The following is a 23,545-nucleotide window of genomic DNA, read 5'->3' on the forward strand; positions in this document are numbered from 1 at the left end:
TATGGCAAAGGCTGTGAATACTTATGTACATGTGATTTTTTGTTTTTTGTTTTTTGTTTTTAATATATTTGCAAAAATTTCAAGCAAACTTTTTTCACTTTGTCATTATGGGGTATTGTGTGTAGAATTTTGAGGTACAAAATGAATTTAATCCATTTTGGAATAAGGCTGTAACATAACAAAATGTGGAAAAAGTGAAGCACTGTGAATACTTTCCGGATGCACTGTATATTTAGTTTGTTTGTCTTAAGGTTAGCACAGATGCAGACTATAAGGGAAATCATTTCACTGCACCTGTGACAAATAAAGGTGTTGAATCTTAAATCTAATCACAGATTTCACTAAAGCTGATGAATAGTAAACACACTGACAAAAACTGTGCTGCTGTGCAGAAACACACACCCATATTTGCATTGTGCTGTGATGTATTTCATCTGTGCAGCCACTTCTTAGAGTCTGGTTTGCCCCTTGAAGGATGGAAGTTTGTTTTGTTTTTGTTTTTTTTTTAAAAAAAAAAGAAAGAAAAAGAAAAGCAGAGAACAGGACAGCATCTGTGTGAGCTGTCATCAAGAAAAATGATGTTGCCACCAGGAGGTTCCACCAGGACTTACCCACAATTCACAATGGCCGGCTGCGCAATAAGTGTTTATCAATTACCCAAGAGCTGGCTGGATAAGAGAAGACTCCCACCTCACCAAATGACCTCTGTGCATGTGGTTGTGTGTGTGTGTGTGTGTGTGTGTGTGTGGGCTTGTTTTACTATACTCGTGTGGTCCCACTGTACTTGCTTTGTGGCGTTGTGGGGACCAAACTGCTGGAGCTCACAAGTTTAAATGGCAGGTTCAGAATTGGTTTTAGGCTAGCACTATGTCAATGATGGGTCCCTGTGAATCCAGAAAAACATGGATGTGTGTGTGTATGTTTGTGTGTAAGACAGAGAGACAGACTTGACAAAAAAAGGCAGGGGCTGGTTAAGAAAAGGTGGATGGAGAGAAAGATGAATACATGTCAACTAAAAGAGAAAAAGAGTGAAAAAAAAAATCAGGAAGACCAAGCTCACTTAAGCCTCAGCTGCTGTTTCCATAACAACTAATAAATCTGGTGCTGGCACCGAATTAAAACCCATTCTGTAAGCTAAATGCACTGAGCTTATGCCAAATCTGAAACATGATGAAGTAACACAAACACACTGAACACATGCACTCTCTTGGTTTCTTTTTTTAAAAAACTGTGCTGCTGCATTTCAGAGAGGCACAAACTGAGTCTCAGTGCTACTGAAAAATACAGTGGGGGTCATGTTGGAAAGTTTTTTCAGCCACTTATCTGATGTCACAGCAAGATAGTTGCATATAAACAGCTTTTGATAGATCTGTTGATCAGTATTACTGACCGTCAATAGTCACTTATCTGCTAATGGTCATTGCTCTCAAAATTCACTTCTAAACCACAAGTTTCTGTCGTAATCTTTGCAAAGGAAATTCAAGGTACTGTGAGGCACCTCTCACCCATTCACATTCTACTGGAGAACAGTGGTGTGAATGAGGAACCAGAACAAAACATAGAGATCTAAAAGTGGAAAGTGGAGGTGAGACATGACAGATCTTCAGCTCTCAAATTTGAAGCCACACTCCTCCTGCAAATGTTCCAAGGCTCTGCTGTACTGTCGACAATATTTTTCTAAAGAAATGACCAATGTTGTGCTACCTTTCTTTGTGTATTTATGTTAATCTGATAAGATTAAAGTAAACCAGGAGCTGAAACATTTACCTCTGGTTCCAGCTTCCCTTTGGTCAGGATTTGTCTTTCTCCTTTGTAAACTGTAAACTGGACACCTTTGGGTTTTGGAGTCTGGTAAATTAAAGACGTCACCTTGAGTTCTGAAAAAAAAATTGTAGCTGCATTTTTCACTATTTTCTGATGTGTTACAGACTAAACATTTAGCCAGACACACACTCTGTCTTTTTATGTTGCTTTCTCCAGCTGGACTCAACATTAAAGTTGTACTTTCCAGGTGCAGAAAGGAATAATATTTCTTTGCCAGATCTTTTTAGTTACATTGCATGTTAGTTTCCCTAAATTAGTTTAGGATTTTAAGGTTAAATCATAGACCAGATATGCAAAGAAGATTTAGGCTGATTTAGGAGGCCTAGGTAAGTTTCAAATGATAAATACTGTATTGCAATAATATTTTCCTTAAAAAAAAAAAAAAATAATAAAAAGCCATTTCAGTTAGTTCATTTCCAAGCACTCAAAGTTCATTTTCATTTGAATGGGGGAGAAAAAAAAATAGTGCAGTTACGTTCAGTTTGTTCAGTCCATTTCTACCACACACTCTGGAAATCTGTTCATTTAGCCCTATACTTACTCCTACCAGACTGTGGAAGTGAGGGTTACCTTAATCTGGGGTGTCTCACCATCAAAGGTGGTTGGTGATTCCAGTCAAATGGAATCCAGGTGATCCAGATGATAGGACCTCAAAAAAAAAAAACCCTGACCTTTAGTCAAAGTCTCCACAACAACAGATGGTATAGTGTTTCAGCCAGAAAAAACAGAAACAGAAATAGATACAGGGCTGAAATCAAAACACAACAACAATTTTCAATTGGCCTACATGAAAACATTATTTTACAACTAACATCAAATTCATTATATTGCTAATTGCCTGCAGTTTCCCTATGGGGATTCTGCATTGCTACTGTGAAGCTAACAGGACTAGCACCTAGAAGTCACGCTAATTGCGATGCTAGCAGGAGCAATTTAATGACATGGAGACAGCATTGTGTATATGTAACTCACTGCTGAGAGTAGAAAGTTTTACAAACAATACGTTGAGAGCACCAGGTGTTCAGCTCTGCTCCTCCTGGAGCTGTCCAGGATTGGCTAGAATAGGAAACTTACAGGACTCTTTAACACTGTTAAAACCCATTTCCCTGTCCATCCAGGAAAGTGTTTGTTGATCTGATTGGGTTTGAGAAGTCTGTGCAGTACAGTGCTTTTTGAACTGCAGTTGGTCTTATGTAGTCTGGATGGAAAAAAAGCAATGAAATCAAAAGTTTTCACGAATTGGACCCTGGGTTTTCTAAAAGTCCACTTTTATATATATAGTTAGAGTTGACACACACCACAATTTACAGAGGTATGAAAAAGGACAATTGTCCAAGATATATCAGCCCTCGTCTTTACCCTTAACTCTGACACCAAAAGCTGCAAATCAGAAGCCAAATTCAGCATCATTCCCTGGACACTCTCTGCCTCAGACAGTTGTCTTTTTCAGCTGTGGCATTTATCTCATCCAAAACAAAAAGCTCCATCACAACTTGCATAAAACATGAACCTCGCTGAGGTTAGCTGTAAATTTCAATAACCATTTGACATGTAGTTCTTCATTTTTGACTGTAGCGTCAGACATCACTCAAGAGGCAACTTTCAGCAAAGAGGTCGAGTCCAGAAAGAGAGAGGGGTTTTGAATATAACGCGGTTTTTTTTCCACTGTTCTGCTTTGTGCAGGGAAAATGATGAAAGATCACGATGCATTCCAAGTAAGACGTGGCCCTTGAGGTACGACTTTTGCTCACTTGCTCTCAGCCCTCACAGCGTCGATCTCACTAAAGTCTTCTTGGCTTTTTTTTTTTTTTTTGGAATAATAGAGCACAGCTTAAGATGACAGTGGGGGTTCTCCTGAGAGGATGTGCAGGGAAGTCACAGGGGCGGTTTAAACCACTACTGCACCATGAGCCAATATGACCCTATCACACCCACAAAACAGACACCACCACTTACAGTTTATGTTTATGTAAAAATAATGTGTGTGTGTGTGTGATGTGTGAGTGTTTGATCTCAATCCATCCTGTTGAGCTGACTTTAAAAAAGACTGAAGTATAATAAAGATTAAATTATACTCAAATTAAATGAAAAATACTGAAAATGAAAGATTTTTTTTTAAGTGTCTGAGGTTGGGTTTATGCCACATTGTCATCTTCATCAGTAACTGGTACCAGAAAATAGATCCAAGTCATGACAAGGGGGTACAGCTTGGGTGGGTCCAGGCAGAGCTACCTGTCAATCCACACACACCAAAATGTATTTTTCTTAAAGTAAAACATAAAAATATGTTTCTTCAATTGCTTTCTGAGAGTGAGATGATTAATCAACATCAGTCACATGTCTTTGCGTTGAGTACACAGCTGTGTTTAGCCTAGCTTAGCATAAAAACTGGCAGCAGGGGAATGTACAAAGGATCACATAAGGTTTAAGGCGAGTTTAAGATTAAATATTACTAACAAACTGTAAACAGTAACAGTACTGAAGACCACAATGCAGAGACTCAAATGCACAACTCAGGCACAGGCAAGGTTGTCCAAAAATCAAAGACACCTTACTCAGCAATGGTCGGTACACAGGAGAACAATATACACAGGATTCACTGGTCCAAAGGGAGCAGGCTGAGGCCAGGTCAAAAGACTAAAGTCATACACAAAGAAACCAAGACGAACTGGCAGAAGGTGAGGGGGGCACGCAGACCAGATATACTAGGAGAGGTACAGGTGCAGCACATTAGGGCAGGGCAGACTATCACAGTAGCTGGAAACACACAAGGGCAGGAAGTGAATCTGAAATGTGTTGTGAGTTGGTGAAATCAAAATAAAACAGGAAGTGTATAAAGTCAGATGTGGCAATAACTGAAAACATGACCTAAGAAGCAGAGTTAGACATGACATGGACAGTGGTGTCACATATAATATTGACAGGTTCTGTTTTCTGTCGCTGTTCTGGCACAATGATGAAAAACCAGGCAAATCAAACTTCAGGAAGCTTCTCACAGTCCCTGTTGTTCAACAAGAAAGTGCTCCAGCATTTAACTTCCCTGAAAACCACAAACTGACATTTTACATTTTATTTGTGCCTGGTCAGGATGTTCATCCCCCATGTTTCAAGTCTTTACGCTAAGCTAGTCTAACCATGCCACGTGTAGAAAAGCTTTAAGAAAGACAATTAGATTTAGAAAAATAGATTTTAAAAGCTATAATAACATTAACAAACATAAAAAACACCTTTATATGAATATTAATAATAAAATAAAAATACAATTTACAAAACATATACAATAAAACTGAATAAAATAAAGTGAAATGACTAAAAACCATATTTAGTTAAAAGCCAGGCTGAGGAGGTACATTTTGCAACACTGCACTTTGCAGCAACTAACACACTCATGCCTGAGGACCTAAGGAGCAGAACTGGTTCATACACCGGGAATATCTGACACATATATTCCAGTGAAAGACCATGAAATGCTTTTAAACAGTAAAATAATTCAAATTACTTCGCACACTGACATTGTAAGGACTTTAAAATAGGTGTAATGTGTTCTCTCCTTCTGGTCCTGGTCTGGACCAGTTCTGAATCAGCTGTAGCTGAACATTTCTGGTTAGACCACCGTTACAGGAGAAACCTGCTAGATATAAAAGCCTGCATCAGTTTTAGTATGTGCAGTGTTATGTGTTGTTCCCACCAAAAATTGCACATTAACAGACATGTTCCAGTTTCATTCAATCACTCTCACGCTAAGGCATCATACATGTTAAAGTCTAGCCCTGATTCACTGTGGACTGACAAAAAATATCGTTTATACTTTTTCCCCACTTTCAACAAAACTGTCGGAAATGTAATAGAGACAGACTGAGCTGCATTGTCCCACTCACCTGAAGAGACCCTGCCAGAACACACACACATACACACACACACACACACACACACACACACACATGCAGTCTGAGACAGGCAAACTAGCAGGCGTGAGCCGGCCGACCTCTCTCCACAGACCAAACTTTATCATAAGTTTGACTTTAATGGGAAAAGGAATGACAAGCTCAAGGAGAAGCCACAGCCCCACCGAAAAACAATTTACGCTCCAAAAGAACAAAAGAAAGAGTGGGGAATAAAAGATAACACGGAAGAAAGAGGAAAAGTTGCTCAAGTGTTGGCAGGTACCTGATATCAATTGAAATAGTTACCGAGTGCTGCAGTTCTGTTAGGCAGGACTCGGGACAACCTTGAGCAGAGGTGCTAAGGCTAGCTGGAGTTCTGAGGAGTGAGACTGGCAGGTTGAGAATAAGAATATGCTTTCTGTTTTTTTCAGGCCAATCCTGAGCATGGAAGCCCTTGTGGCTGACATTGGCAGAAGTGTGTGATGGTGCAGAAAGTCTGTAAACTTTCATAGATGCAAAAAAGGAAAAACAAAAACACTCTCCCAGGGTTAAGTCCTCCAATAATTGGTACTGATTACATACAGGTGTAATTTGCATATATTCACACATCTTACAATGTAAACGCTTTACAAAAATCATTCTCACAGTGATACAGTTACAGTTACACAATAACAGTTGGCACGGTGATAGTTCTGGGTTCAAACTTGCCAGCCAGCTGGAATTTTTTCTTTGCATCACCAGCTGTTCCCACCCATACCGTTCTATTGCAAAGCACAGCCCCTGTTGCCTAGCAACCTTGACAACATGTAACATTTTTTCATTAAAACTTGAGGTTTTAAGGTCCTTAGTTTTATCCAATGTATTGTTAGCTGTTGAACTGAGCTGTTGTGATTGGGTGCTATATATAAAAAATGGACTTGACTTAACTTGATCAACAAATATTACAAACATTATATTTCTTTGAATATAAAAATTGACCCACTTTACTATCAATAGCTTGGTAATAAATATTTGGTCAAACTTACATAGCTACACATCCAGCTGACGGCTAATGTGTAATTACAGCTACAGATGTGATTGGCTCGTGCTTTCAACACACAATCATCTGCTCAAAAAGATGAGTCTTCTGTGTTAGGAGTGTGTAAAAAAAAAAAGAAACAAAAAAAAAGATCTGACCTCCTCCTGCTAAAGTCACTTCAGATTGCTGTTTTCTTCCTCCATGTTTTCTTCCCTCTCTCTTGACCTTCACTCTCGCCTCTCCCTCCTAATCTCTCCTGTGGCCGATTGGAGTTTTGTTCCATTGTCGAGGCTGTCACAATGCAGTGACAAGAGCATAGATATAGAGAGAAATACAGAGGCGCACACACTGGACAGGCAGGCACACACACAAGCACACACACAGCAGCATGGAAACTGCAGCGAAATATTGAGATACACATCGAAACACAAAGACCATAAACACACAAATAGCTAAATATACACAAATAAGAGATTGTTCTTCTGTAAAAAAAAAAAAAAAAAAAAAAAACATACAACCCCATAGTTACATTTTATTGTTAGGTGACTTCCAGACACTGCAGCAGTTATGGCAGGAGCAAAGGAGGAAGTCAGATGACAGTTTAACAACACAGGCCATAGTTTCCTGTTTCAAATGTTGTTTCTTTTATCCATGACCATTCCTCAACCTTAACCACATGTTTATTATTGTAACCATGACGACCAAGATCTGGACCTGCCACTGCTACACTCCTATGGGTCCAATGGGTCATATCCAGGAGTAAGGACAAATGACCCATACATACAGTACCTGCCGACATGAGCGCACAGAGCAGCTGTACACGCCAACTGAATCCGGTTATGTGTTGCCAGGTTGTGGTAACAGATGGGCTGAAATTGTATGTATGTGTGTGTGTGGACTGTGTGTCTACCTTGCGTTTCATACACAATCTGGCAACTTGGATAATGTCAGACAAACATGCAATACATATGGATCCATGCATGATGATTATTTATAATAAAGGTTGAGCAAATTATTGAAGTTTCCAAGAGACACAACAAAATGGAAATACAGGAGACTCCTGGGAAAAACGGGAGAGGATGGACCTATATGGTTGTTTAGGTTGGACAATGTGTTGAAATGAGAACTCATGACACGTAACACATTACATAAACATATGGCATGGGACACAGGCACACAGGGTGAATAAGAATATAATATTTGGATACCCATACGCTGTCTCACCGCATTCAAATATGTGTATCCAGACAAATGTCAGCAGATACATGCACACATTTCATGAGACTCCTATTCCCATCTCAATCTTAACTCCACATTTTATCAGCTTTCAGGAGAATCATTAGTCGCACTTTTACAAAGCAGCACTGGACCCAAAAGAAATATTTCTACCCCCATGACCCTGATCAATCAACACTCAGCCCCGCCCACATTATTAATTTTCTATTTCTGCCATCCTGTTTATGAATTAAAGTGCTTAATGTGGCTTTATATCACATGGCCATGGAACTGCCTGTCAGCAAAATGCTAAACTATGTGCTGAGGTGGACGTCTAATTCTTTCCTGGGCCAGGTCCTGAGGGAGAGACCCCCTATATATCAGTGGTGAACTGCAACCACTGGACCTAGACCTTCTAACCACTGTTCTCCCTTAGCAAGAAAGAGCTGCTTAGCTTGCAGCATATGACCACAAACAAAGCTACCTATATTACAGCCCAGTTTATTGTCCCCATTAGATCTTTATAACGGCACATTTGGGGCCATGCATGAAAAATCTCTTTCGTAAAAAAGCACAAGTGATAAGCCGTGGCTGAATTATCAGACTCAGCATGTAAAGAATAAGCAGTTATGACGAGCTGAGTCATCCATTCTTTGACTGAAGTGCAGTTCCGCACCATTCACAGTAACAACAACAAGATATACCTGTAAACTACAGTCATATTGGATGAATAGTTTACTTCTAATGCCAAGGTTTCAGTGTTGATACAGGAAGTAGTGTGACTTTAAGCAGTGAGTCAGACAGTCGTAGTGTAGTTGGGATATTGGATGATTGTGGACCATGTCTGACTAATATGTGGGAGACAGATGTTTTAGTCGCCTGACCATAACTTAATCATAGTTTATTTGTGATAACCATGATCTTTCCTTGACCTTCAACCTATTGCATTGTATTGTAGCTATGCACAAATACTTTACATGTTGACATGAGATGCCCCCTCCAATGAAAATGTTTAGTTTCTAACCTTGTTAATATGTTCATATGGTGTTTTTTCATATAAAACAAGAGATATGAGTGAAATAAGCAGTCAGCATGACTGAGTATTTCCACTGTGGAACAGCATCTAACCACTGACAGTCTTGTGGAAACAGATTCAACCGGGGGGGGGGGGCCATAAACCCTAAACCATCTCAAAACAGAGAGTTTGCATATTACAAACATTAACACTGCGTCAGCCACTGTATGTTATGAGCTAACAAACAGAATAAACAAATAAAAGATGCTAACTATGCTAACCATTCTGATAGGTCTGCTATAATATTATTATTATTATTAATAATAATAATACTTGTACTGTATAGCACTTTTCAGTACAAGTAAAAAGTACTTCACAAGTCAAATATCAAACATTCAAAAAATCAAATAAAACAGGGAAATGACTCTGCAAGTCTCATCTCCTCTGGTAGGTTGTTCCAAAGTCTAGGGGCCCTGACAGCAAAGGCCTTGTCTGCTTTGGTGTTCAACCTAGACCTCGGAACGACCAGCATAGTGCTACTACTGCTACTAGTCTCTGATTATTGTTACAACAGACTCCTCATCTGAGTCTGGGTCTGACTGAGGCTCAAACGTGGCTGAATCTGTTTTCTCTTCTAATCCTCTTGGTACCCTCTGCTGTTTCACCTATCAACCTATCTCAAGCATCACATTATGATGGAGTTGTTGGTCAATATCTGAGGGGGACAGCAGAGCTCTGTTCAGCTTCCTGTGCCTTTTTACCAGGATGGAGGAACTGATGGTCCAGGAGAAGCTACTGCTGAAGCCCTTCACCATATCCTGATTTCCTGATGTGCTTATTATTACATGTAAGAGTAATAAGGCGGTTGATTATGCATGTTTATTAGAGGGATCATCTTAAAGGATAATCACTATGCCTGTAACATCTGCCCTTCCCCCCTCTGTATTCTATGGAGGTATATTTGTTTTGAGCAAATCTGTAGCGCCTCCTCACAGACATCCACATCTTCTCTTTCATGGATAAAAATTTCAGGGCTCATTGGTAATCAAGAAGCAACTCCTCTGGTGCCTAAATCATTTGCAAATGATGTGAAATGTTGCACATTATCAGACCACTGGAGTACCAGAAAACGATTTGGTAATTGGAACTGAACTTAATACCAGGGTTGAGAGAGAAAATGATCATATGGTCAATCTGGATTCCAAATTAAGGAGAAGTGGAAGGAACATATCATAACTCCCCTACCTGGAGCAACAAACACAATTTACATGGGACTATAGTTTCCTTTATGTATCTCCTGGGTTTGATACAATTTTGGGTAGAGACTTTCTCTTGGACCTGGATTTATTAGGAAGGTTGCACCATCCAATTTCAGGTGCACTTCCATGAGATCCTGTGTGGAAAAGCAATCCAGGAAAGTGGAAATTGTTCTTTTGCCAACATGGCAACAATTTTTGGTGACTATTATGGCTGTATAGCAGCTCTGTAAAGAGATTTCTAATGTATTTCTAACAATACAGAGACCTCATTCTGTCTGTAGCTGAAACCAATGAAGCTTCCAACAAGTCAAGAATCAGGGACTGTTCTGATACTTTAATGGAAGAGATGGTGATAGTTGAGGTTTACAGGTAGGCACTCACAGGAACCGGTAACTGGAAAAAACAGGTCCCAGGATGGCAAGAACGAAGTCAACAATATGCAGAAAAAATCTCTGGTGTGTACTGTGAGCTGATTGGAAAATTGGAAACAGGTGAGGTGGGTGTGGAGTGAGGGACTGAGAGACAGGTGAGCAGGTGGGTGTTGGAAGTCAGGTGGCCAAGATAGTCTAATCTGGTAGGTGGGTGGAGACTGGGGTTAGAACTGCAAGAAAACAGGGCTGAGACATGAATGGAGAGAGCAGCAGAACCAGAGATATTTGTCTGCCTTCTTCTCTGAACTTTCAAAGTCCACATCCTGTCAAGGACAGGTCAGTTTTCAGATGTGTTCTCGCGCCGCCCATTTGATGCATCAGGACACGACTTGTGTGGACTTAAGTATCCCAGAATGCATTTCAGACAAAATAGTAACAATGGCAGAAATTCTGAGCCAGGCTCAAAACTGTAACAATATTCATCCTTGCATTGTTATTATAAGACTTTTCATAGATGTGAGGTATGGTCCTGCCGGGTGAGATGTGCGGTCATATCAGCAGCTCACTGCCCAGCTCCTGAGATGACTGACCAGTCAGTGTCCGGTAGAAAAAGTATTATCTCTTCGAACCCTTTGGTAATTTACCACTGGCTCTTTTGTCTGTAGCATTTAGATATATGATTTAAAAACAGCGCTGCCTCTGTGGCCTTCTTAGATATACACATACCACATTTCAATAAAAATATACAGTGTATAAACAGTAATGAACAGTGTAGTCCATATTCATGTTAGATTTACATTACATTATGAAGTGTATCTTTCACTACACTCATGTCTGTTTTTTTCCCTGACAATGCTGGTTTGTGGAGATTTGAATATAGATGATTTTTCCACAGCACAGTCAGGTACAGGTGTGTTGAAGTGTAACCTGTGCCGAGCTGAGCTGCTGATATTAGGAAGAGTGCTGCTGTTCCAATAGCAAATAGTCCTCCTGTCTTCAGGTGTCTGGACTTCTGAGCTGAACTTGTCAAGTTCAAACTCCCAAGTACAGGAGTGCTAACTTGGCATACTGTGTATAAAGAGACAGATTTTTTTTTTTTTTTTTTTTAATTCCATGCATTCTTCTTCCTTGTGAAAACCACTTACATTACCCAAAATTCAACCTGACCACCGACAGCTTTCAAAAATCTGGAGTCTCTAGTCTCGGGCTGCAGAGGTTTGGTAAGCTCACTTCTTCCCAACTCTAACCCCCAGATTTATTTCATTTTCAAACCTGTAGTCCCAGCTGTCACTGACATCATTTCAGGACATTTATCAGACTTTCAGGCAGCTGCCTCTGGAGATACAAAGTACCTTATACAACTTTTTCACAAATACAGAAGTAATTGACAACAACTGGAAACAGCTGAGTTCCTCTTTAAGCCCACAACAAATGATTCTTAAATAATGTAAACACTTTTCACTCACAGACTCAATGTCAAATGTTGTGTCCTGATGTGTCACCTGAACTTTTTCATGTTTCAGCAGGCACCAAAGGATGAGGCGGTGTACTTTGATTGTGCCTCTGTTTGGTCTTCCACACCTCTCATCTCAACCCTGTTTGACAATTCTCTTGCTGTGAAACCCCATGTAGAGCTCCACAGCTTTACCCCTGCAGGTATGTAAGAACACATGCTGGCTATGTTTGCTCTGCCACAACTGGATGTTGTCAGTTGTCAAGGACGAACCCTGTTATCAACTGTCTTATATGTCTCAATACTTTGATCTGCAGTCATAAGTGCCTGCTGGAGCCTAATGCTTGATTTTATTTAAGTCCAGTGCTCATCAAGAATTTAACTCTGTTTTAAGCATCCGTTTTCATACTTTAATACTGATGATTTCAGTTCCACAGTTTCTGGTCAGAGCTGGTTTATTCCCACCACGTATTGTATATGAAGTCCCACACCAGAGGTGTAGTGAGGTCCTCATCTGGACCCAGACGTATAACCTACAAATTATTTAGAATTGTTAAATTTCTATTTTAACCAGCTTTTCCAGCCTTTACAGCACCTGTCACATGATGCTATTCAGCCAATCATTGCGACTCAGTCAGTGAGATATAATAAGTGTGAAAAGTGGGGTAAGGTATGTGTTTATTATAAACTTGGTATTGACTGTTCGTCACTGTCGGGGTTAAAGGAGCTCTGTCGCTACATAGCCAACACAAAAACACAAAAAAGTGAGGAACACGGCTGGGATGCATTTGCATGCATGTGTTACAATAAATGTATTATAATGTATGTATTATAATACATCCACTTGTTGTTCATTGCTTTTAAATTCAAAACTCATAAATCATTGAACAAGTGTGTCCCAGCTGGGTTCATCACTTTTCTTTGTCCTCTGGAAACACTTCCATTGTGTTGTGAGTATTTGCAGCACATTAGTGTATTCGGTTGTGTTGTGAGTATTTTCAGTACATGTGTTGTCAAATTGATGAGGATGGTTTCTGAGTTTGTTTTTGTTTTGTCTATTTCAATGTGTTTTCTAAAGCTGCAGTGCATTGAGCTCTCAGGGCCACCGTACATCAGTGCCATAGAGTTCCACTGATATGGATACACAGACAGTACTTAGTTACTAGTATCAGTTCATTGTTGGTTTGGGTCTGCACATGGGATGTGTTGAAATATGGAGAAAAAATATAAAATATGATTACACTTATTCTTTCATTTGAATGAAGTTACTGTTTATGAAACTAAATGTTGTCACTTAACATAAATCGTAAATGGAAACAGCTGCATACAGATGTCATCCATAGGAGACAGGATGGTGTGTATTCCCTCTGCTGGACATCACATCACATCTGTCTGCAAACTCTCACAGCTGCAGGAGGCAGCAAATGAAAGTGGATGCGTTCCCCAAATGTGAATGAGCCTTAAAATTCGTAAGCTTTGAGCCTTCAAACTGTTTCTCAGTAGGATGGCAAAAAGGAAAACCCTCACATGCGTGTGCACACACACACACACACACACACACACACACACACACACACACACACACACACACAGACCTTTCCACTTCCCTCCCCTCCCGGCTCTTCAGATCAGCATGGATGTGAAGCCAAATGCTGGGAGTGGAAGCCGAAACGGTGCTCTGGAGCACCACGCTTAACAAACCACTGCCTAGGGCTATGAACGAGTCGGCATCTTCATTCCTTCCCTTTCCCCTCCTCCCTCCCTCCCGTCTTCAAATTCTCATCTCTAAACCTCTCTACCCTCAATCCCAGTATCAAAGCCTGCCCTCTACCTTCAAGCCGGGGAGAGGGAGGCCCGCTGTCCACTCGCACAGCAACCTTCTGGCAGGATCCCTCAGTGGAAAATGAAAAGATGGTGGGATGACGTAGGAGGACATCAAATCAAAGAAGACCATGGAAATGTGGGTATGAATGAAGTTATGGAGCATGGGGGGGAGGGAAAGGCAGTGGATTAATCATGGTGGAGAGACAGGAGAGATGCAGAGAGTATGCGGGAGTGAGGAGGTCATGTAGGGAGATAGGAGGAGAGGAAGAGGAGGGCGGTGGTGGTGCGGGTACATGTGAAGCCTCACTGTCTGTTTTAATATTCCCAGCAGAGAGAGAAACAGACAGAAAATCGATCGTTTCATTTTTTCTCTGATATGAAAGTTAGACAGAGGGCTGAGCTTCAAGTCTCTCTTTCTCCCTCCACCACCTTGAAAATCATCTCGTCTCTCATCTGTAAGTCATAGAGACAGAAAAAAGGTGTCTGACGGAACAAGAAGGGGAAGAATGAGACTGCAGGGTGAAAGGAGCAGACTATATATCCATATCTTTCCAAGCATGACAAGTAGTGTCTAATTGGCTATTTCCTCTTGCATTCCCTCATTCACTTCCTTAAAGGTCCCATGTTTTACACTTGTTTTAGTCGAAGTGTTCATGTCCATCAAAACTGTTTCTGAATGATGTCAGGAAAATGTAGCAGATTGCAGGTAAACACTCAGGGAAACCAAATTCTGTATGGTTGGATGGTGGGTCCAGGTGGGTGGGGCTTGGGGCATGGCTGTGGGCAACTGCTTTGTTGTGACATCACAAAGTTACAGAAGTCCTGACGGCTCCTTTGATACTTTCATGGTATTACTATAGAACCTAGTAATCAAAAGAGACATGGAAATGTACCTTTATATATGTATATATATATATATATATATATATATAGCAGTCTTTTTTTTTTTTTTTTTGCATCAAGAGTCAAAAAATCCACAATCACCTTTCAGTGTATTTTAATTCAAATGGTTTGAGTGCAAACTAAATGTCTACCTCCTCCTCTTGACTCTGTTTTTAGGCTTTAGAAAATCTAGCAAGTGACAGGAGACTTTGGCCAATCACGGGCCTTTTCAGAGAGAGAGAGCATTCCTATTTGCTGTTCTACAAATGCAGATGCGTGTGCACGTCCCTTCAGATGGGCATGCGGACATGTCGGTGAAGCGTTTCAGAGATGGAGAGAACTTGCTTTACTTCTCCTGGACAGATAACAGGCTGCTAACTCCATCGTCCTGTAATATCTAAATGTGTTGTAGTTGCGGGTTGTGTAGGGAATTTCACCATGAAAGCAGGCGCTGCATGTTTATATTGAATAGTTTAGCCTTCTGCTAACCGTAGCCAAAGGCTCACAGCTGCAGCTGTCTATGGCTTTTTGAGTTTTATTGCTTCATGACTGATTTTCCAAGTTCAAGTCAGTTCATGAGAGTTTGAACATTTGCTGTTGAGTGTCTGGTCTGTGAGCCCTGGGGAAGTGGTGTGTTCTACATTTCTGGATTTCTGCAGACCGTGTTTGGAAACCTGTTATATATTTTCCCTCTGTTATTGTTAATTTACCTAAAATAGAAAATGGCTTCTTCACTTGGTTAACTTTTAATAGAGCGGTTGTTTCCTGCCATTCGAGAAGAAAAATATCACATAAATAGATATTCAAGCTCCACAATGGAATGGCTTTGATTTCAATAAATACTGAATAAAAAGTCAACCAATGTCACTGGGTTGCCAGTGCTAACGCCACATTCTGTAACTATGAAAATCTTTCATATCATTGTTTTAATCAACCTGATTTTAATAAAAATCCTTTTAATAAAAAGGAGAAAATTTATCTTTGGAGAATTTTCAGAAATGCTCCTTTTCCTCTCATCAGGTGTTGGAGGGGGGGTGTTTGTGTGTGACTGACAGCAGCTGGAGGGGGTGTATCCATATTTGACTGACACAGCATCGCTGCTACTGCCAGCTCTGTGTTTCTACAGTTCTCTACAGTAAGTCAGTGTATCCACTCTAACCCGTTCACATGGGCTCCAAAATGAAAACCAAGATGTTCCACAGACGCTGCGTAGCCAGGGCCAGGAACCCGTCGGATGTGCGGGCGTGTGACTGCCGTTGCTGATCTGCTGAGGTAAAACACACATGTGTTCACACCGGCTGCATGTCTGCGGCGTCGCTGCTACTGCTAGCTCTATCTGTTTACATAGAGTTTACAGGATACTTTATTATCAATTATCAATTTCTGCTTTATTTTTGACAGAGAATCTCTCTGTATTTATAACTTTTAATGTTATGAATATGATTCAGAGTCAGCCCAGACATAGAAACTACAGTGAAAGGTGTCAGTTTTATGTAATGTGGCTGCCATGATGTCATAATGTCAGCGGGTCTTTTCTCTGTCTGTTTTTGCTGCGAGACGTGTGCGTCTCGAGGCAGTGTGCCTGCTCTAACCCATGAACATGGGTGTGGAAATGAAAACCAAGACCAAGCTGCCACACTCACACCACGTATCCAGTGTGTTTCTGGCCGTTGTGTTTATCCAAACAGACAAACAATGAATAAATGTAAATGTAAACGGAGTAAATAATACATTTAGGTCATTTAGATACATTTACATGTGCTGCAGCTCAGCGGCTGAGTAGTCAAACTGATGTTAGCAGTGCACTTTCCTCCACTGGATGTTAGCCTGGCTCACTGAACAAGCTAAGCTGCAGGACAGAAAGTTTGTTCATGTTTATGATTACGATAAGAAGGAACTTAAACCTGAAAAAGCTAATGCTAGGCTCTTGTGTTATGTAGCAGCTGCTGTCTGGTCCTTAGTCAGGATAACTGTCGGCCAATCACCTCTTCACCATGATGGAAACTTGATGACCTCTAACTTGGACCATCCCATAAGGTTGAGATTCTACGTTCAGCCTTGTTTTCTACTTTGTTTTGCAAAGATACATCATTCAATGGGTGACAATAAATGACAAATGTTGCAATTTTTATTTGCAACTTGATACTTGAGTGTGCTAAGTGTTGTAGTGGGACAAAAAGTCACATTAACATAGATTTTATTTTATTTACATTTGTCATTCTCCACTCTCCACGGCTCTTGGCCCTACTCTCTCCGTCTCTCTCCCTCTATGCTCCACAATATCAAAACGGTTCATTCCTGCTCAGTTTTCTCCTGAATTAAACAGCTGAAAAACCTGGAACTTGGATTTAGTGCCACGTCCTGAGCAACACAGTGAAACAGCAAAGTCTGTGATAAACCTTACAGTGTAAATTAGGTTCCTGTATGGAAAAGGCCTGTATGATAAAATGGTGACATTGGCTATATGGAAGTTCTCCATCCAGGAGAATTAACAGCATTCAGACAAATGAATGACACCAAGAAATATAAAATATAAATGTCTCCCCTTATCTTTTAAAGGAAAACACAGGACATGATTTAGATTTAATTTAATTAATTTTCTTTAAATCTGTGGCCAGGATTTGTTACCTACCTGTCCAGAGCAACACAGGTGAAGATAATAAGTGATTGGTCAAGAACTCCAATAGGACACTCATGTTACTTTGCTTCTGCTGCATGTGTAAAAGCACATTTGTTTGTGAATACCTCAGAAATAAAATTTTTAAAGTGTAATACCACTGGAACAGTCTATTTGTTAAGATGGCTAATTGAACATCAGTATTAAACATAATTGGACAGCAACAAGAAATAAAACAGCAAAAACAGACGATTGCACACTGTGTTATACTCAACCCTGGGTGCTACTAATTTCATATAGTGTGAATATGTTCAGTGAAAATGCAGGAAGTGATGTGAGAATTATAAAATTTGAGTAAAAGTAATACCACCACACTCCAGCCTCAGCAGCTATTGTGGGAAAGAGAAAAATGTTACACTGTGTAGATATGAACATAATGTGAGACACTGAAAAAATAATCACACTTCCCTTAAAACATAGCTGCATTTGAACACAATTAGTCAGATATATGTCCAGAGCAGTGTGTCAAAATATTATGAAATTTCAATTTTAAAATCATCTATTTATTTCACTTTTTGTCAAAAACATTGTTTCCCACGCTCATATATATATTTTTTAATTATAATAACGAAGATCATATAATATCTTCATCCAGAGCTACATTTCAGAAGCAGTCAAGTGTCAGAACATATGAAGTGAAAATCCCAGCATCTTAAAAACTGTGTGTGTGATGTAAAGCTCTGCCCATCGTGCAGGTTCATGAGCCGGTGCTGGATCTGTCCAACTGTCCTTTAACTGATAAAACTAGACGCTGTTGGCTTTGGGTCGTCTGGATGGAGTCTGATTGCCTGCCCGTCTCTCCGGGTCCAATCCACTATCAGGTTTGGTGGTGCCACTCAGGAACCACTTGCACAGACCCACACACACACACACACATACACACACACACACACACACATATGCACACTGTCTACATACTTTGAAACGCTGATACACACACACTCACATGGGAGGAGAGAGGCTCTGTCACACTCGGCTGCACACAGAAATATTACAAAAGCAGATTTTCCCTCATTGTGCACAGTAAAGTATTTACATATGTTCCATGTCACAGTCATGGACAACCATGTACATGTTCCAATGCTGATCTACACACACACACAGTTCATGAAAAGCAGGATTCCCTGGGAGTGTCTGGCCAGAGTTTGATCTTTATCTCAGATCAATGTCAGTAGATTGCAGGGGAGCCGTGAGTCTCACATCTCCACTCAATACTAAGACTAGACCAAGCGGCTGTGTGCACGTGTATGTATGAGATGGAGAGAGAGAGGGAAGAGTGTGTGTGTGTGTGTGTGTGTGTGTGTGAGAGAGAGAGAGAGAGAGAGAGAGAGAACTGTGTTGATTTTTAGGGGTGACCACTTGACAGTCTGCTTTGCGAACTTTTGTAAAACTGCTATATGACGGTATTATACTGCCAAACTCTCCTCTGAGATCCACTCAAGCAACTCAATTAGCCACGTGTATTTTTTACGTGCACTTTCACAGCCTTCACATGCAAAATATCTGCTCTCGACAGTGGGATGAGTTCTGTAGCCTCTGAGGGAAACCATGGATTCTCCTTCATCCAACACCTGCTGAAAGAACCAGTTCAGTATGAAACGTGTCCTGAGATAACCTCTGTTGTGATTTGGTGCTATACAAATAAAATGGCCTTGACTTGAATTGAATGTATGCAAAATGTGTTTGTCGGAGCTCTTTGTTTTGTTTATTCCATTGTTGATAATAATTTAATAATAAATAAATAAATAAATAAAAAAGGTCATTTCTTCGTGGTTATTTTTATGTTGTTTATTTTGATAAAATGCCAGTGTAGACAATGATACAGTCCCTGCAAATACTAACATAGATACAGATATATACAAACTATCAATATTAACGTAATAAATACAGATACACAAATACTGCCAATATTAAGTTTATAAATACAAAAACAGATAGATACACACTGCCAAAATCAACATAAATACAGACATATACAATATATTAATATTACCATAATAAATACACAGTGTTGGGGAAGCTACTTTTGAAAGCACAGCTTTGCAAGCTACCAGTTACTTCACACTGGAAGAGGCTGAACTACAGCAAAGCCACTCTAGAGATAAATCTGGTTAAAGTTACTTAGAAAAAGTAGTTCAAACTACTTTGTAAAAAATGATGAAATTGACAATTTACACATGATATGAAATTCTAAGAAAATATCACAAGTTCACATGATTTCAAAAAAAAATGCCACTCAGTTGAGTTTATTGCACACATAAACCGAAGTATTAATTAATTTATAATTACCATATTTTCTGCACTATAGGGCGCACTGGATTATAAGGCGCACTGTCAATGAATGGTCTATTTTCGAACTTTTTTCATATATAAAGCGCACCGGACTATAAGGCGCATTAAGCGAAACAAAACAGTCAGATAAGTCAAACTTTATTAAACGCGTTCACAATAACTCTCAACCTTGTTCAGTTGTAACACGTAAAAAAAAACACAGTGTGATACCGCTAACTCAAACGTTAGCGTATTCACAATAACTCCTTATAGGTCCTTATACACACACACTGTAATATTATGGTGAAGCACAGTATGTATTACTCCGCGACGCTCCTGACTACGATAGCCGTAACGCTGCAAGCGGTGCGGCTTTGTAGTTTACCAAAGTCGTACTAGAACATTTTGACAGAGCGCCGTGAGCGCCGTGTACCACACAAAATCGCTTCGAGGTCAGTCAGCACAACCAGAATTAATCCATATATAAGGCGCTCCGGATTATAAGGCGCACTGTCGTTTTTTGAGAAAATTAAAGGCTTTTAAGTGCGCCTTATAGTCCGGAAAATACGGTAAATGCCCCATTACTTATGGGAGAATGCTGGAATGTCGGCTTTGGTTTGGTAAACAATAACTGTTAAAGGCCATGGTGATTCTTCCTCAGGCTGAGAATTAGGAGGTTTATCCATGATGATGTTGTTGCTGTGTGAGCACTGAGAGACAACCGACCTTGGCTTTTGCAAATCAGAATCAGAATCAGAATCAGTTTTACTGCCAAGTATGTTTTCACATACAAGGAATTTTTTCTGGTGATTGGTGCAATTGATCAGCAACAGTGGGGCTCTCTAGCCTTGTTGGTAAGGCTGATAGCAGACGGGAAGAAGCTATTTTTGTGGCGAGAGGTTTTGGTCCTGAAGGACCGCAGCCTCCTGCCAGAGGGGAGTGTCTCAAAGAGTTTGTGTCCAGGGTGGGAGGAGTCAGCTACAATCTTCCCTGCACGCCTCAGAGTCCTTGAGGCGTACAGGTCCTGGAGGGATGGAAGATTGCAGCCAATCACCTTCTCAGCAGAGTGGATGATACGCTGCAGTCTGTTATTGTCCCTCTCCGTGGCAGCAGCGTACCAGATGGTGATGGAGGAGGTGAGGATGGACTCAATGATGGAGGTGTAGAAGTTCACCATCATAGTCCTTGGCAGGTTGAACTTCTTCAACTGCCTCAGGAAATACATCCTCTGCTGAGCTTTTTTGATGAGGGAGCTGATGTTCAGCTCCCATTTGAGATCCTCTGTGATGGTGGTTCCCAAGAAGCGAAAATGCTCCACGGTAGCCACGGGGGAGTCGCACAGGGTGATGGGGGTGGGTGGGGCTGGGCTCTTCCTGAAGTCCACTATCATTTCCTGTAGGCAGGAAATGCCTACAGGTGGGAGACTGACCGTCTGGTGACCTGGTGCAGGCAGAACAACCTAGAGCTAAACGCTCTGAAGACAGTGGAAATGATAGTGGACTTCAGGAAGAGCCCAGCCCCACCCACCCCCATCACCCCAGCTAACTACGGAGCGTAGTTAGCTGGGGAGGGAGACAGACATAAGGGAGATGATGGCCACATAGAACCAGGGTGGACTGCACAGCCAGCTCCACATCACAGCCTCTTCTACCTCTCTCCCTCACGCTGTATGTCTCTCTCGTTTTTCTCTCTAATGTTGAGCCATCAGCGCTCCATCGGGATGCAGATACATACACACTGCCAATTTTCACATAATAAATATAGATAAATAAATCTAAAATAAATATAGAGGCAAGGGGATATATATATATATATATATACATATACATATATATGTATGTATATGTGTGTGTGTGTGTGTGTGTGTGTATATATACACATACATATATGTATACATATATATGTATATATATATAAAGAGAGAGAGAGAGAGAGAGAGAGAGAGAGAGAAGCAAGCAAGAAGGGAAAGGGCAGTATGTGTGAAGTGGTGGTGGGGGGCAGAGGAGGACTTGCTCCCACTATCTTCTTCTCCATGCTAATCTGTTAATCACCAAAACACACAAAATGATACCCCATTGGAGGACATGCTCCCTGACCAATCAAGGATTGGTCCAATGAAAATTTTCAAATTTCACCTTCAGTTCTCTACTACTGTATCGTATGTGACTGTGAACCATAGTGGCAGCACACTGTTAATAAAGCACCTGCTTTGTCCATTGGTTCTTGGGGCAGGCAGACCTCCACCGGCATCACTGGGTGATGGCAGAGAGGATGATTTTCTTCTGGGGGGACTGCAGGTGGAGAGCTTGCAAGTCCCATTTTGGGTCCTGCTGATTGTAAAACTAAAAGAAAACAACATCACTTGCACTGGTGTGTTATTGAATTTAACATATTTTATTCTACTATGTTGTAATGTGTTATATGAGTCTATAATGGATTTAACTTAGTGTTAAATACTTCAGTTCGTTTACATCACTGTCAAATGAAAAAAAAAACATAAGTCAACTTCAGTCAACAGTTCACTCCAATCACTCTCCATGCACATCCACAAAATGATAACTTCTTCTGCCCTTTCTGAGTCATTCATAGCAACATTTGGTGGAGTCCGTGGGATTCGAAGCCTATTGGGTGCCGCTGTGTCTCTGGCAATCAATAGGAATTGCACCAATAGTGGATGATTCCACATGTCACAATTTGAGTCCAGTGCCAGGAAGTAGAGTGTCTATCAGTGAATTTAAGAGGTGGAAGGTGAGTGTACTGGGTCGGGCTCAGGCTGGTGCGTGCACATCAGACTTATGTTCACATTCCATCACTCACCTGCACTTAATGTTCACCTTTTATTAAACGTAACCAAAACCTTTGCCGAACAACCATGCTGTAGTTACCATTAGCACTGGACATAATTTGTGGGTTTTTTTAAGTCCAACACCAACAATATGTATTGTACCGCTATTGTCCAGCACTAGGGTTGTTTATTTCATGGAGGCCACTGTCCTCCAATAATAAGTTGAACTTCAGCCTCGTGCTGTTTTTTTCTTCTTGTTTTTCTTGGTGTGAACGTCCAGTAAGGGGGAATGAACCCAGAGCATAGCCACGCTGTACCCTTAAGTTGTCCCCCGTGTCTCCTGTGTTTTTTTTTTGGGGGGGGGTTTCTTGTCTGACTTCCCAGTGTCTCCTCCCCTTTGTGTGTGTGTGTATGTGTGCACTTCTCAGCAGGGGTGGGGCACAGCACACCTGCATCTCATCATTCATTGGGCTCAGTACAAAAACGCCACCTCTTCATCCACTCATCTCCAGATTGTTTTCCACTCTCACTGTGGAAACTCTCCAGGCCGACTCTAGTTCACTAATGAAGAAAACCCTCATATGATTGTTGCTCGCTGTTTTTTGGATTGTGCTCACTCGTGTCACTGTTATCGCTGTCACCAGTGCTGCTGCCGACCCCTGCTGAATCCTCACCACATAACGCCTCTCACACTCACCTGCCACGTCCATACTCACCAGGACGTCCACGCCACCAGCATCTGGACACTGCCTGTCCTTCACTGGATTCATTTCTCCCGAACCCCAGAATCCCTCAAAAGGACTTACCTATTATTCTCTCTGTGGCGTCAGATAATAAAAGCTTTTTATTCCATCATACCCACTGTGTCTGAGCCTGTGGGGTCCTTAAATCACTGCCTCTTGTAACAGTTTTCCCTCAGCTGCCCACTTGATACACATTTCCAGACCATTCCCATTGGTCTGGACTCATCTTATTATGTAACATAATGTAGTGTAAGAATAACTGTTGACTCTGAGTGATCTTTTGCCCGTTTTTCATACCAGCTGGTCACCTTGGTAACTCGAGGC

General features: G+C 40.9%; 2 long non-coding RNA genes across 2 annotated transcripts; both read left to right on the top strand.

Moving 5' to 3' along the window:
- The first annotated feature begins 10,777 nt into the window (after positions 1-10,777).
- Positions 10,778-14,160, top strand: LOC139608488 (uncharacterized). The gene is made up of 3 exons (XR_011685041.1): positions 10,778-10,922; positions 12,110-12,242; positions 13,851-14,160. It is a non-coding gene; the product is annotated as an uncharacterized lncRNA (long non-coding RNA).
- A 943-nt stretch (positions 14,161-15,103) lies between these two features.
- Positions 15,104-19,334, top strand: LOC139609135 (uncharacterized). Its single transcript, XR_011685156.1, has 4 exons — positions 15,104-16,017; positions 16,686-16,782; positions 18,118-18,243; positions 18,939-19,334. It is a non-coding gene; the product is annotated as an uncharacterized lncRNA (long non-coding RNA).
- The last annotated feature ends 4,211 nt before the right edge of the window (positions 19,335-23,545 follow it).

The sequence above is a fragment of the Trachinotus anak genome, unplaced genomic scaffold (genome assembly GCF_046630095.1).
Source record: "Trachinotus anak isolate AG129_WGS33_773 ecotype Australia unplaced genomic scaffold, CSIRO_AGI_Tana_v1 ptg000025l, whole genome shotgun sequence".
Lineage (NCBI taxonomy): Eukaryota > Metazoa > Chordata > Actinopteri > Carangiformes > Carangidae > Trachinotus > Trachinotus anak.